Genomic DNA, 15,390 nt, shown 5'->3' on the forward strand with positions numbered 1-15,390 from the left:
AGGATGGCTGGGCGTCGGGGATGGGTTGGTTGGCGGCGCTTCCTCCTCCTCCTCCTTTTTCTCCTCCTCCTCCTCCTCTCCTTCTCCTTCTCCTTCTTCCCCCTCTTCCTTCCTCCTTCCTCTCCTTCCTCCTCTTCTTCGACCGGCCGGGGCAAGGGGCCGGGGCCGGGGGCGGCGGCGCGGTGGGGTCGGACCGGGGTGGCGACGCGACGGCGCGGCGGCGTCGGGACGGGGCCGAGGAGGCACACCGGGGCAGGGCCGGGCGGCGGGGCACGGACAGGGCGCGGTGTGGCGGCGGCGCGGCGGGGCCAGACCGGGGCGGCGCCGGGACGGGGCCGAGGCGGCGCGGCGGCGGCGGCGGCGCTGCGCGGTGGCGTGCGGCGGCAGCGGCGGCGGGCGTGCTCGCGTGTGTGTGGTCGTGCGCAGTCGGTTTTGTGGTGGGCCGCGCGCTTTGCCGAGTGCCAGATCGGCTGGCACTCGGCAAAGAGCTGCCATGTGGCCGGCTCGGGGGCCACCAGGCCGGCTCGCCTTTGCCGAGTGCCAGCCCTAGCACTCGGCAAAAAAATTTATTTATTTTTTATTTTGGCCACCAGTTTTGTTGTGAAGCATTCCTACAGTACCATGATCAACATGTTCAAATTAGGCACATTTTTAGTATATTTTGCTATATTTTTTCACTTTATTTCGATTTGTTGAATTTTTTCGGAAAATGTAGGTTTGAACTGCGGGTGCATCGAATATTCGATTTGAATGATTCAAAAAATGATATTCTTGTTTTTGAGTGTAAAGTTAGGCCAAATCCATGAACTGACCCAAAATTTCGATCAACATGCGCACGGGGCAACGCCACCATCTTCCGTGCAGGCGGTTTTTTAATTCTAAAAAATACAAACGAATTCCGAAAATCGTGAAATTTATCGAGATGTCGTGATATCGTATGCGTATGCTGTGGTCAAAATGGAAACTTTTTCAAATTTTGACCACAGCATACGCATACGATATCACGACATCTCGATAAGTTTCACGATTTTCGGAATTCGTTTGCATTTTTTAGAATTAAAAAAACCACCCACACGGAAGATGGTGGCTCGTACGTGCAACGTGCTAGAAACTTTTTCAAATTTTGACCATAGCATACGCATACGATATCATGACATCTCAACAAGTTTCGCGATTTTCGGAATTCGTTTGCATTTTTTAGAATTAAAAAACCGCCCGCACGGAAGATGGTGGCGTTGTCCCGTGCGCACGTTGATCAAAATTTTGGGTCAGTTCAATGATTTGGCCTAACTTTACACTCAAAAAACAATATCATTTTTTGAATCATTCAAATCGAATATTCGATGCACCCGCACTTCGAACCTATATTTTCCGGAAAAATTCAACAAATCGAAATAAAGTGAAAAAATATAGCAAAATGTACTAAAAATGTGCCGAATTTGAACATGTTGATCATGGTATTGTAGGAATGCTTCACAACAAAACTGGCGGCCAAAATAAAAAAAATAATTTTTTTTACCGAGTGCTAGGACTGGCACTTGACAAAGAGGTCCTTTGCCGAGTGCCGACCACGTGGCACTCGGCAAAGGCGAGCCGGCCTGGTGGCCCCTGCGCCGGCCACATGGTAGCTCTTTGCCGAGTGCCGGGGCACTCGGCAAAGGTGACGGCCATAGATGCCGTTTGCCCTCTGGCACTCTTTGCCGAGTGCCTGAGTTTGCCGAGAGTCAGGCACTCGGCAAAGCATTCTTTGTCGAGTGCTGGGTTTGACGCTCGGCAAAGTGGCTCTTTGCCGAGTGCCCGAGTTTTGCCACTCGGCAAACCTCTACACACTGGGTAAAGATCCAGTTTCCTGTAGTGGCAGCGTGGCATGACGACTCGTCGGCGCCCCACCAGGTCTGACCGTACCAGCCGTCGTAGGCATTTGCATCGCTCGGCACCGGCATATCTGAGTACTCGTCCATGTCCCCGTAGTTGTTGCCAGTGCATGGGAAGCCGTGATCAGGGTAAGAGACGGTGGTATTCGGCTGGTAGGCGTGCCATGGGAGCTGCCTACCGTAGCCGTTCTCGCCATTGCCTGGCGGCGTCTGCGCCTGGCACTGATGGTTGCTGCCCATGTCCACGTCGTTGCCGTTGTTGTACTGGATCGCGCCGGACGCAGCCTGCATCATGCTGGCATTATTCAGCGGAAGCGGCTCGGCACCGTCCCACATGAGCTCGTCGAGGTCGTCGCCGCCGACGAACGGCGGACCCCCTTGCCCAATGACCGGCACGACGGCATCCGACGACACCTGCTGCCCAAGCTGCTGGCCATCATCGTCGGCGACACCCAACGCCTTCTGCCTCTCAGCCGTGGCCAGAAGCGCCGCGTCGATGGACGCGAGCAGCTCCTCCAGGTTCAAGTCCTTCAGCACGCGAGCGCCTTGAGGCCCTGCCTCCGCTTCTTGTCGAGCCTGTGCTCCTCCTTGCCCAACTGGCCATTGATGTAGTCCAGGTGCGTGTGCTTCGCCCGCTTGTCTGCCGGCAGCCTGCGGTACCTGTCGATGACGACGCCCGGGTCCGACTCCCACACGACCGACGCGCCGCCGTCGGGGCCGGCGCAGACGACGACCGCGATGTCGACGTCGCAGAGCTTCGCGAGCTCTCGCGCCTTCTTCACAAGCCCCACCTTCCTCTGCGCGAAGGCCTTGGCGCGATCCCGTGCGTCGCCGATGAGGCTCATCTGGATCTTGCCGCGCGGCATGGACGACGGCGGGGGCGTGGTCCTGCTACGTACGTACGCGGTCGCTCGGCTCCGGCTGTGCCCGGCGGCCGGGTAGGACAGGACAGAACTACGTACGGGAGCTGTGCGATATTGTGCTTGTCCGGTCCACCGTGCACACGAGCACCGTATATATACGAAGGGACTCAGGGAGACGCACGACACGAGCACCGGCGGCGCGTATCGCGATACCGTTCCGAACACGGAAACTCCTCTTCTCCTTGTTGGATTGGAAGACCGAACACGGAGACTCGTAGTTATGGCACGCTATCCGAATCCGACTGCAACAGGACTAGTACATATAGCTGCAAGTCTGTAACATGGAGATCCAAATTGCTTAATGAGTTTAGGATAAAATGATAAATGGTGGGATCCAAATTGCTTCAGCTTGATAGGATATAGGATATACTTCCTTACATAGTAATATGCTAATAATAATAAAGAGCTGTATCATCATCACCATCTGAATCGAACCCTGACCCTTGCTCTGATGCTCTCGCCCAGGACTCTCTTGCCACCCCAACAGCATCCACGTACCGCGGTATCGGTCACCCACTCGCGGTCGTCGCCCAGACCCGTCACCGCGATCTGCCTGCGCAGGGATGGCGCGGATCATTCATACAGACGACCGCGTCAACTTTTTTTTTTGGGTCTCGAGATGAGTCGAACGCTTGCTCAGTTGGTTAGTGCATATTTGCAGTAAGACTCCGAGACCTCTCAACACAAGAGTTGAATCTGTTGTAAAACGTACGGCTCTATCTATAAGGAAAGGAGAATAAATTCTAATTCTATACCATTTGTATATGAGCTCTTACCTAACTTTTAGACTTTAGCAGGACTATATATACGTGGGAGCTCTACGTTGTAAATCACCAATATCCAGTTGAATAAAGAATAGTCTTCCTATCTCTTGTGTCTATGTGTTTTACTTTCATCTACTATGTTGATCATGAGAGACAGAGATAGTAAGGTCCTAACCGCTGGTAACATGTTTTATAACACGTTATCAGCACGACAAACTCTACGTCGACATCGTCGTTGAAGCCGTTGCCAATCTTCGATGCCGGTGCTTGTACTGCGACATCCCGCCACGAATATTTCGACGACGTTGACATCCCCAACGTTGTTAGCGGAACAGATCTAATACCCCTACCTGCTACTGATCTGAACTACATCGACATGCACCATCGCTGTCAAGCAGGCAGTTCTATGATAATGACAAATGCCCTATGCGGTATGTATCTACTAACCACTGTCCTACGCGGTATGTAAGGTAGATCAAATTGGCATCTTTTAAAAGGTATGCCCTACGCGGAACATGGGTGGACGCCGGCCCGTTCGCTTCGCTGAAAACATAAGCTGAAACACTGTTACGGGCGATTTGTTGTGAGAGAAAATATTGTTCCGGCTGAAAAGACAAGCCGAAAAGTACCAATTATAAGACAAGCGAATAGGGCCACACGTGGACATGGGTGTACAGATGTACACCCAATAATTTTGAGAAAAAATATAGGTACTATGCATATACATGTATTATACATATAAATAGACCAAACTCTGTATATATTTGATCCAAGCAAGAGTAAAAAGGCCACGTTTGTTGCCTCCTACCGTCCACCATCCAGCTGGGCCGGCCTGCTAGCCCAAGAATCAAACACACGGAGGGAACCAGCCAACCAGGAGCTATGCCCTCTGCCCGTCCGTGACGGCGCTTCTAGGGCTCGCCCCCGCCTGCTTCGACTCACCTTTCCCAATTGACCAAAAAGTCTCGTTCCCCACCTGCGCCGCGCCGCCGCCTGGGGTTTGATTTGGCCGGCATTGGGGCACAACCGGCACCAGTAGGCGGCACGGCCCACTCGCAGACACAGCGGAAACAGTTCAAACAGCAAGTTGAGAGCCACCACAGGTTGGTGTTCTAGATGTCTAGCCCTCAGTAGATAGTAGTAGTTCATCTTTGATTGGTTGTTGCAAATTTGTAATTGATTGGTAGACTGCAAGTGTTGAAAGAGCATTTGATGAACTTCATTAAAGAACAAGCTAAGAAATAGCATTGGGGATCAGTACTTGAATGATTGCTTGGTTACATTCATTGAGAAGCAATCTTTTCAACGTGTTGCTGATGAAGACATCATCTCTTGATTCCAAAAACCGTCTCGTCGAATAAATTTGTAATGTTCCTACTTCACAAATATTGCAAGTATTAATTAATTGTACTAATGTACTCTGCTCTAGTACTGTTTGCTTTGAATTGATGGACATTTAGGGTCTCTTTGGCACGGCTTATGCCGGCTTCGGCTTTATCTATTTTGCGCAAATCGAGACACTGTAGCGTGAAGCCGTTTTGTAAGCCGGGATTAAAATGAACTAGAAGCCGGGGAAAACCAGTTTTTCTGGCTTCACCGGCTTTGGCTTCACCGGTGAAGCCGTTTTGGATGAGCCGTGCCAAAGGGGGCTTTAGCTTTACATATGCCACAATGATTTGGTTCTGTATGTGTATATATGTAGCCTGTACACCCAATTTTTAATTCTTGCGTCTCCTTAATTCTTGCGTCTCCCACTGACGCGGCATGTGAGATAGATTAAATTGGCATCCTTTAAAAGGTATGGAAAAGATCTCGCAGATTGTTTGATTGTACTAGCCTTCGAGCTGGTGTATGCTTTCCAGCAATGCCATATAGAATCTGTACGCGCAGTACATATACATACATTCAAGAAGCATGACGAAGTATACATACATGCCCACGTACATGAAGTACGTTACGTGAGTTATCCTGTAAACAAACATGCAAGCGCACACACTTACATGAATACATAGCGTACGAACATGCACACACATGAACGGTACATATGTGCATGAAAACTTGTACGGTGGAGCCTAATAATTAGTACCATGTACCATCCAAATTATGATCTGAGGCAGATTCAGCAAGATCTAGTCTCATTATCGATAGCGTCGCATGCAGCAATGCTAATTGGACTCGAAGACCAATTGACACGGACTCCACGCATGTCGGCAAGAAGCCGTTTCCGAATTTCTGTCAGTGCCTGAATGCATCCAGCCAGCTTGCCGCTAGACACCGACTCACCATACAACCCGAAGTGGCCCGCACGGCTGATGCGCCATGCCCAGCTTGAAGCTACGACTCATCGTCGTCTCTGCTACGTGGCCTGTACGCCCGTGTGTATCACCGCTATTCGTTCCACAGGCCATTGTGGCCTGCACGCCATTAGCTGCTCGTCTCGAACTAAATCCTGACGGTAAGGTAGCGTCCCACATGCTGTCAGCAACCGCCCGTTGTCCAGCAGCACGGCCGCAATAGCCAGTAGCTAGCCATCGGTGGTCAGTGCACCAAAGGCTCGCTTCGCTGAAAAAATGAGTTAAATATTGTTCTGGTTGATTACTTGTGAGAGAAAAACATTGTTTCGACTAAAAAACAAGCTAAAAAGTATGACTTATAAGACAAGCGATCGGGGCCTTTGTGACGAGGACATCACTCCTTCGGATGTACCCGCTAATCCTCCAACCGTCATGCAAAGTCCAATGACCCGAGCTCGAATGCGTCAACTCAATTTAGAGGTGAGTTCGTTCTTAAGCGATCTGTCAGTGTTTTGGGTCCGGCGGATCCTCAACCGACTAGTGAAAGTGTACTGCGTGCCCCTAATCCCGGATGATGATGCAAAGAGACACAAGGTTTATACTAGTTCAGGCAATAGGTGCCCTACGTCCAGTCTGAGAGAGCGATCTTATATTCCTTGCACCGAGATGCTTGTAGTAGGGGCTTACAAGCTGAGCGAGAGAGGGAGCTAGTCCTAGGTCTCTGCGTAGAGTGGCGTAGGTTGCTTGAGATGTTGATCTCTTGCAGTGAGGGAGCGTGTGTGTTACAGAGCGTTGTGCGTTGCTTGCCCGTGTGAGTCTCATCTCCCCCTAGAAGCGGCCCTGGTCACTCCCTTTTATAGTCGAAGGGAGGCACATGGGCGGTACATGTATTTGCTACGTGACGTTTTGTGAGCAGAGGCGGTATGTCCGAGCCCTGCAACTCGTCACTGTGGCGACATGGTCGGAGGAGCGGTCTTGTCCTCGGTGCACTGGAGCGACGCATCGGTCACGCCTGATCCTATGCGACGTGGGAGCTCCTGTGGTGGCATGCACGCCTTCTTCTGTTAGAGGCGTGCTGGTCACTGTATGTTTGACCGGCGTGGAGAGCCGAGGCTGGGTAGATGCGACGGCGCGGGTGCGCTGATTCCGAGGCTACAGGAGCTTGGCCCTGTGCACGACGTGGGAGCTCCTACAGCTTGATGCAGGGCATGGCGCGTATTGCGGACGACGTGCCGGTCCCAGAGTGCTGACAACGTAGAGAGCCGAGGCCCAGTCGATGCAGAGGCTGAACCATTGTGGGGGGCTCGACGGGCGCGAGTCCCGAGGCTACAGTAGCCTAGAAGCGGATAGCCGAGGCTCGGAGGGTGCAGTTGGTCTTGTACGTCGATTCCGAGGCTATAGGGGCCTAGACTTGACTTTCTACGCAGCGCTGTCCTTGGAGCAGGGTTAGGCAGCACAGTGCAGTACGGGTGTCAGCCGTGGGCACAGTGCCGAGCATAGTGGCCTGTAACCCCTGCCCCGTCCTGTCCCGGATGGTATGGCGTCGATGTGACTCCCGTCTCGTCGGCCACTCCACTGTATCGTGCCATCGTTCGGCTGCCGTCGCGGGGGTGGTTGGACGCGTTAGTTGGATGTGACGTCCCGTCAGAGAAGTCGGTCAAGGCGGCGGTGACGGGGTTGATGCCGAGCCGGCCTCGAGCAAGCCGGTAACTGGGTGCTCGTCCGAGGCCTCATGGCGCGGGGCCTCAGGCGAGTCGGAGAATCGGTACCTTGTCCGAGGCCTTGTGGCGCGGGGCCTCGGGCGAGTCGGAGAATCGGTACCTCGTCCGAGGCCTTGTGGCGCGGGGCCTCGGGCGAGTCAGAAAACCGGTACCTCGTCCGAGGCCTCGTGGGTTCGTTCTGGGCCGAGCCCGCTTCAGGTGAGCCCGGATATTGTTCGAGGTGGGCCGGGTGGTCCAGCCGTGCCTCGGATAAGGTGAGGGTTTGCCGGTTGTTGTCTCTTGGCTTAGATATTTACAAGGTCTAAGTGATTTTTTCAGTTCTTGCTTAGGGGACCCCTTTTTATGGTACCCAACAGTAGCCCCCGAGCCTCGGGGAGAGTGTGAGCCCTCTCCCTAAGGTTTTGACGAGACTTGACTCGCGGCAGCTCCTGACGGGATGGTGTTTCGTACTCGAGGCTTCGGCGGGTGCGTGCGAGCGCACCCGCCGGGTGGAGCCCCCGAGGCCCTGGAGGAGTGGATTTATTCCTCCAGGGGCTTTTTTCATGTTGAGTGAGGGGTTTTATCATGTTTGCCGAGCCCCCAAGTGCGAGTTCGGGTCGCTAGGCCTCGGCTTGGTTGCAGGAAGAGCCCCCAAGCCTCTGCTCGGAGCAAGAGGGCGATCAGGAGTTTCCCTATATTTTTTGTGCGGCCCTCGCACATCCTTTTCGTTCGGAAGGAGGGGTGGAGTATGCCAGGCTACCCTCGGTGGGCGAGCAGTGACACCTCCAGTGAGCTATTACCGGGTAAGTCCGAGTGGAGGCCCGTGCCCCATTCGATAGGGGTCGGCTAGCGGTCTAGAGACGCACTCCAAAAGTACCAGAGGGCTTCTCTAGTGGGTCCTAGGGCCGTTCGATTGGCCCTGGGGGCTCGGTGCCTCCCTACGGTGGGATCCCATTTAGAGACCTCCCTGCCGGTCTCGGACACGACTTAGGGCATCCCAAGCAATTGCTTGCTTGGGCCTCGGCCATGTACGGGCTCGCCCATAGTCGTCCCTGACTCTATTTGTCCTGGGGCAGCTATCCAGACCCTCGGGGTCCTAGCCTTCGAACCCCTGGATCGTAACAGGCTCGGTGCCCAGTTCCTTAGTCTGAAAGGAATCCGGTGGGGGATATTCCCTTCCCATCGGCTGATGATGGCGGGTGCGCCTTTTGAGGTGGTTCCTCAGGGAGACGAAACAGCGCCTGCCGTCGCTGTGGTTGGATGCGATGCGACATCTATGGATGGGGCGTTACTGTGTGCGCGCGGTTAATAAGAAAAAGGTGGACGCGTGGGCGGTTTGGTCGGATCCGGATTAACTGCGCTAGATCTGAGGGAAACTTTCCTGGTTTTGTCGCCCGCCCATTTTACCCTCTTTCCTCCCTCATAAATACGTGACGAGCCGCGCCCCGCCCCTCCTTACCTTTTCCACCTGCGTTCGCCTTTTCTGCCCTCGAGCGGTTGCTAAGAACAGAGGAAGAGAGCGCCTGGGAGATGACGGGTGTCGGGTACCATAAAACGGGGTACCCCAAGCGCATACCAAAAGAATCACTTAAACCCCATCAATAACAGAGCCAAAGGGTAAGCCATTTGTTAAACCCCAGCCTCTTCCGGGCTCGCTAGCCCTCCGCCCCGCTCCTGGCCTCGCACGGGAGGTCTCAGCGGCCTGCCAAACCTCCGCCTCACGCGAGGCCTTGCACAGAGGGCCTCGACGGGTAACCGATTTTCCATCTCGCCCGAGGCCCCGCGCGTAAAGCCTCGGACGAGACGTCGATTCTCTATCTCGCTCGAAGCCGGCTCGGCAATAATCCGTCGCTTCTGCCTCGACCAGTCTCTCCGATAGCGCGTCGTGTCCCATTAATGCGTCAACCACTCCCATAATCTCAGCCGGACAACGGCTCGACACCGCAGAATGGCCGACGGGACGGGAAGTCACATCAACGCCATACAGACCAGGACCGGGCATGGCCGGGTTATCGGGCACTGTTCCGATGCTGTGCCCACGATCAGCACCTGCACTACACTGTGCCACGTAACTCCTGCCCCGGAGACAACGCGGCATGGGGAGTCTAGTCTGGGTCACCATAGCCTCGGAATCAGCGTACGAGATCAACTGTTCCCTCCAAGCCTCGGCAATCTACATCAGGGTCTCGGCAATCTTGGGATTCACGTCACAGTCTCGGGATTCACGTCTGGCGAGACCCCCACGATGGTTCGGCCTCAGCCCCGACTGAGCCTCGGCTTCTCGCGCAGTCAATACATAGTGACCTGCACGCCGACCGTCACGTCTGCTTCAAGGTAACACCAGAGCTCCCACGACGCACAGGATCGGATGTGATCGGCGTATCGCCCTAGTACTTTGAGGATGAGACCACTCCGTTGCCCATGCTGCCACAGTAATAGGCTACAGGGCTTGGACATGCCGCCTCCATTCACACGATGCCATGTAGCTAGCGCATGTATCACCCTTGTCCCCCCTTCAAACTATAAAAGGGAGGGACCAGGGCCGTTTCTAGGAGAGGAGACGAACGATTAGGCCTATGCCCACGCAGCGAACTCATGCATGAACACACAGATGAACGCTCGAGCTTCCCCGCTGCCTGAGATCAACATCTCAAGCAATCCACGCCACTCCACGTAGAGACCTAAGGCTAGTTCCCTCTCTCGCCCTACTTGTAACCCCCTACTACGAGCACTTCGGTGCAAGGAATACAAGATCGACCTCTCAAACTAGACATAGGTGTTCATTACCCGAACCAGTATAAACCTTGTGTCTCTTTGCATCACCATCCGGGACTAGGAACACGTAGTACAAATTTACTAGTTGGTTGAGGGCCAGTCGGTCCAAAACACCGACAGTTGGCGTACCAGGTAGGGGCCTCTGCGTGTCAGCTTTGTCATCCCAACAAGTTCTAGATGGCAGACCCCGTATGACCACTGCGTCTCGCCATGGTGGTCTAGTTTGGGAGCCTAGAGTTCATGTCTCTAGGACACAAGTACGACATGGTACTCCTCATACCCTGAGCCCCGCCTACCGATGACGACGTCACGCACCCATAGCCTAGGTGCAGGCGGTGCCCGGGCGGCCGCTCTCGTCGCGCTCGCCAGGCACGATGCGAGCGAGGCCACGCCGACACCACATGAACCTAGGGTGACACGCCGCGCTCCGCCGGTATCCCATGCCCAGCTGTTGGCACAAGGTCCCTGGTTGGGGACCTGTCTAGCCTAAGCCTAGACAAGGGAAAGATGCTGGTGGTGTGTGGCAACGCCCCATCACCAAGCTCTGCCCCGCCACCTCCTGAGGAGCCGACTTCGGCGAAGCATAACCCGGCGATGGCACCATCTCCATACCCCTTCGGGTTGAGAAATGCCACCGCCTCCTATGCTTGTGCCTATGCTTCCACTCACGCGGAGCCCTCGGGACACCACCAACATTTCGCCCTCAACTTCGGTACCGCGACTTCGACTCACTCCCACGTCGACTCCTCAGAGGTGGATGAGGCGTGGGCCGGAGCGGATTTCTCCGGGCTTCGCGACCCTGAAGCCACGCGTCGCTTCCTGGCCATGAGTGACTATTGCTTCGGCTACTCTGACTCTAACGACGAAGGTACTTACGATCCCACTCGTGAGTGCTTCCACGTTGGACTCGGGATGCCAAGCACGGGCGATGAGGACGAGGGGGCAGGCAACCGTACTCTGCTTCGCCAGGGAACGGGCGATGCCACGCCCTCACGCATTGTCCCACCGACAGCGTGGAACGAGAACCTTGCCCTCGGACAACTTCAACGCCCAGACCTAGAGTAGCTCTGTGAGCTTCAGGCCAAGGTCGAGCAAGATCGACTCCTTCTGCAACAGCTCCAAAACACTCTCGAGCAGGAGCAGCAGGGCCGCGGTGATGGCAGAGGAGCCCGGCAGCGGGCTCACGACGTCCACCACCGCATCAACGATGACGAAGGGGGCGATCATCCCCCAATCTTCAATCACGCTAGCCAGAATGTCACGGCTATGACGATGCTAGTGTGCGCGATGCCTGAGCCCTCTACCACGGAGGGGCGATGGGTCCGTGGCGAGCTCTAGGATCTCCTCGAGACCGCCGTAGTGCAGTAGGCCAAGAGTTCCACCTCTCGACAGCGCGGAGCCACCTCGGACCTCCCCTCGGCACCGCATTGGCAGGATAGGGAGGCCTCGGTTCGTCCCGAGCCTGCTCGGGCACCGACAATCAATAGGGTCCCCTTGCTGCACGACTGCCTCGATAACTAACGCGAGGCATGAGACGACCACAAGGTGGTCAGTAGGCGACGACGCGATGACAATGAGGGGCCCGCCCGTGGCTACCATCCACACCGCGGCGGCAACTACGACAGTGGGGAGGACCGCAGCCCCTCTCCTGAACCGCCTGGCCCCCCAGTTTTTAGCAGGGCCATTCGTAGCGCTCAGTTTCTAGCCCGGTTTCACCAACCGGCCAACCTCACAAAGTATAGCGGTGAGACCAATCCTAAACTTTGGCTTGCCGATTACCGCCTGGCGTGTCAGCTAAGCGGTGCGAACGATGACCTGCTCATCATCCGCAACCTCCCCTTGCTCTTGTCAGACTCGGCACGAGCCTGGCTCGAACACCTTCCTCCCTCATAGATCCACGACTGGCGTGACTTGGTTAGGATCTTCGTCAGGAATTGCTAGGGCACATACGTGCACCCTGAAAACTCCTAGGACCTAAAGAGCTATCGCTAGAAACCGGATGAGTCTCTCTGAGACTTCATCCAGCGCTTCTCCAAATAGTGCACCGAGTTGCCCAGCGTCGGTGACTCAGAAATCATCCAGGCTTTCCTCTCTGGCGCCACCTGTCGAGACTTGGTCCGAGAGTTAGGCCGAAACATGCCGCGCTCAGCTGCCGCGCTCCTCGACATCGCCACCAACTTCGCCTTGGGCAAAGAGGCAGTTCGAGCCATCTTCCCCAACAACGATGCCAAGGGGAAGCGGAGGGATGAGGCCATCAAGGCCTCGGCTCCCCGCCTCCCTAGGAAAAAGAAAAGGGTCGCCAGGGGAAGCAGGAGATCCTCGAGGCTGATCTAGTCGTGGCCGCGGAGTGTAAGATTCCCCGAGGCCCTAGGGGGCCCCAAGCTCTTTGACGACATGCTGAAGAAGCCCTGCCCTTATCACTAGGGCCTGGTGAGGCACACCCTCGAGGATTGCACCATGCTCCAGCATTATTACGCCAAGCTCGGGCTCCCCGACGACGATGCCAAGAAGAGGGGCACCGGCGACCGGGATGACGACAAGGACGAAGGGTTCCCCGAGGTGCACAATGCCTTCATGATCTTCGGTGGACCCTCGGCATGCCTTATGGCATGCCAACAAAAGAGGGAACGCTGAGAGGTCTTCTCGGTTAGGGTAGCCACTCCCCGATACCTCGACTGGTCTCGAGAGGCAATCACCTTTGATTAGGATGACCACCCCGACCATGTCCCGAATCCTAGGTAGTACCCACTCGTTGTCGACCCGATCATCGGCAACACTCGACTCACCAAGGTGTTGATGGACGGAGGCAGCGGCCTCAACATCCTCTACGCCAACACCCTAGAGCTCCTAGAGATCGACCGATCATGGCTCCGAGGTGACGCCACGCCTTTCCATGGCATCATGCCAGGGAAACGCACGCGACCCCTCAGGCACATCGACCTTCCCGTTTGCTTCGGTACCCCCCCTCCAACTACCACAAGGAGATCCTTACCTTGAGGTGGTTGGGTTCAAGGGAACCTACCACGCCATCCTGGGGCGGCCGTGCTATGCCAAGTTCATGACGGTCCCCAACTACACCTACCTCAAGCTCAAGATGCTGGGTCCCAATGGCATCATCACGATTTAGTCCACGTACAAACATGCATACAACTGCGACGTTGAGTGCATCGTGTACACCGATGCTCTCATGGAGGCCGAGACCCTCATCGTCGACCTTGACCGACTCGGTAGCCAGCTGCCCGAGCCCAAGCGTCGAGCCGGGAATTTCGAGCCCGCGGAGGCCGTCAAACTCATCCTAGTCGACCCCGTATGCCCCGATGACCGGGCGCTAAGGATCAGTGCCACTCTCAACATCAAATAGGAAGCCATGCTCATCGACTTTCTCCATGCGAATGCCGATATGTTCGCATGGAGTCCCTCAGACATGCTGGGCATACCGAGGGTGGTTGCCGAGCATGCCTTGGACATCCAGGCCAGCTCCAGGCCAGTGAAGCAGTGCCTACGCTGATTCGATGAGGAAAAACATAGGACCATCGGCAAGGAGGTGCAGAAGCTCTTGGCAGCCAGATTCATCAAGGAAGTATCCCATCCAGAGTGGTTGGCTAACCCCATGTTGGTCAAGAAGAAAAGTGGGAAGTGGAGGATGTGTGTAGACTACACCGGTTTGAATAAAGCCTGTCCAAAAGTCCCCTTCCCATTACCTCGAATCGATCAAATCATTGACTCCACTATGGGATGCGAGACCCTGTCTTTCCTTGATGCGTATTCCGGTTACCATCAAATCAAGATGAGAGAGTCCGACCAGCTCACGACTTCTTTCATCACCCCATTTGGCATGTACTACTATGTGACTATGCCTTTCGGCCTTAGAAATGCAGGGGCCACATACCAGCTGTGCTTGACCCAAGTCTTTGGTGACCACATTGGGCGAACCATCGAGGCCTATGTGGACGACATCATGGTCAAGTCCAGAAGGGCTGAGGATCTCATCGATGACCTGGAGATAGCCTTCAAATGCCTAAGAGAGAAGGGCATCAAGCTCAACCCCAAGAAGTGTGTGTTCGGAGTCCCCCGAGGCATGCTCTTGGGATTCATAGTCTCAGAACAGCGGCATCGAGGCCAACCTGGAGAAGGTCTCGGCCGTGACCAGCATGGGACCAATCCAAGACCTCAAGGGAGTGCAGAGGGTCATGGGATGCCTTGCGGCCCTGAGCCGCTTCATCTCACGCCTTGGCGAAAAAGGCTTGCCTCTGTACCGCCTCTTGAGGAAATCCAAATGCTTTTCTTGGACCCCCGGGGCCGAAGAAGCCCTCGCCAAGCTCAAGGCACTGCCTCACCAATCCTCTTGTCCTGGTACCGCTAGCCAGGGATGAGGCCCTCTTACTCTACGTCACCGCAACAACCCAAGTGGTCAGTGTGGCCATGGTAGTGAGAGGCAGGAAGAAGGGCACACTCTACCCATCCAACGACCTATTTACTTCATTAGCGAAGTGCTCTTCGAGACCAAAATGCGCTACCCCCACATCCAGAAGCTGGTCTACACCGTAGTCCTAGCCCGGCGCAAGCTGCGTCACTACTTCGAGTCCCACCTAGTGACCGTGGTATCGTCTTTCCCCTTGGGAGAGATAATCCATAACCGGGAGCCCTCGGGTAGGATAGCCAAGTGGGCCATCGAGCTTATGGGGGAAGCCTTGACTTTTGCGCCTCAGAAAGCGATTAAGTCTCAGGTCTTGGCCGATTTTGTGGCTGAGTGGACCGACACCCAACTGCCACCTGCTCAAATTCAGACAGAGTGCTGGACCATGTACTTCGATAGGTCTCTGATGAAGACCGGGGCAGGCGTAGGTCTACTCTTCATCTCACCCCTCGGAGTACAACATGCGCTACATGGTGCGGCTCCACTTCGCCGCCTCCAACAATGTGGCCGAGTATGAGGCCCTCATCAACGACTTGCAAATCGCCATCGAACTTGGGGTACGACGTCTCGATGTCCGGGGCGACTTGCAGCTCGTCGTTGATCAAGTCATGAAGGAGTCGAACTGCCTCGACCCCAAAATGGA

The sequence above is a fragment of the Miscanthus floridulus genome, chromosome 5 (assembly GCF_019320115.1).
Source record: "Miscanthus floridulus cultivar M001 chromosome 5, ASM1932011v1, whole genome shotgun sequence".
NCBI classification, from domain to species: Eukaryota; Viridiplantae; Streptophyta; class Magnoliopsida; order Poales; family Poaceae; genus Miscanthus; species Miscanthus floridulus.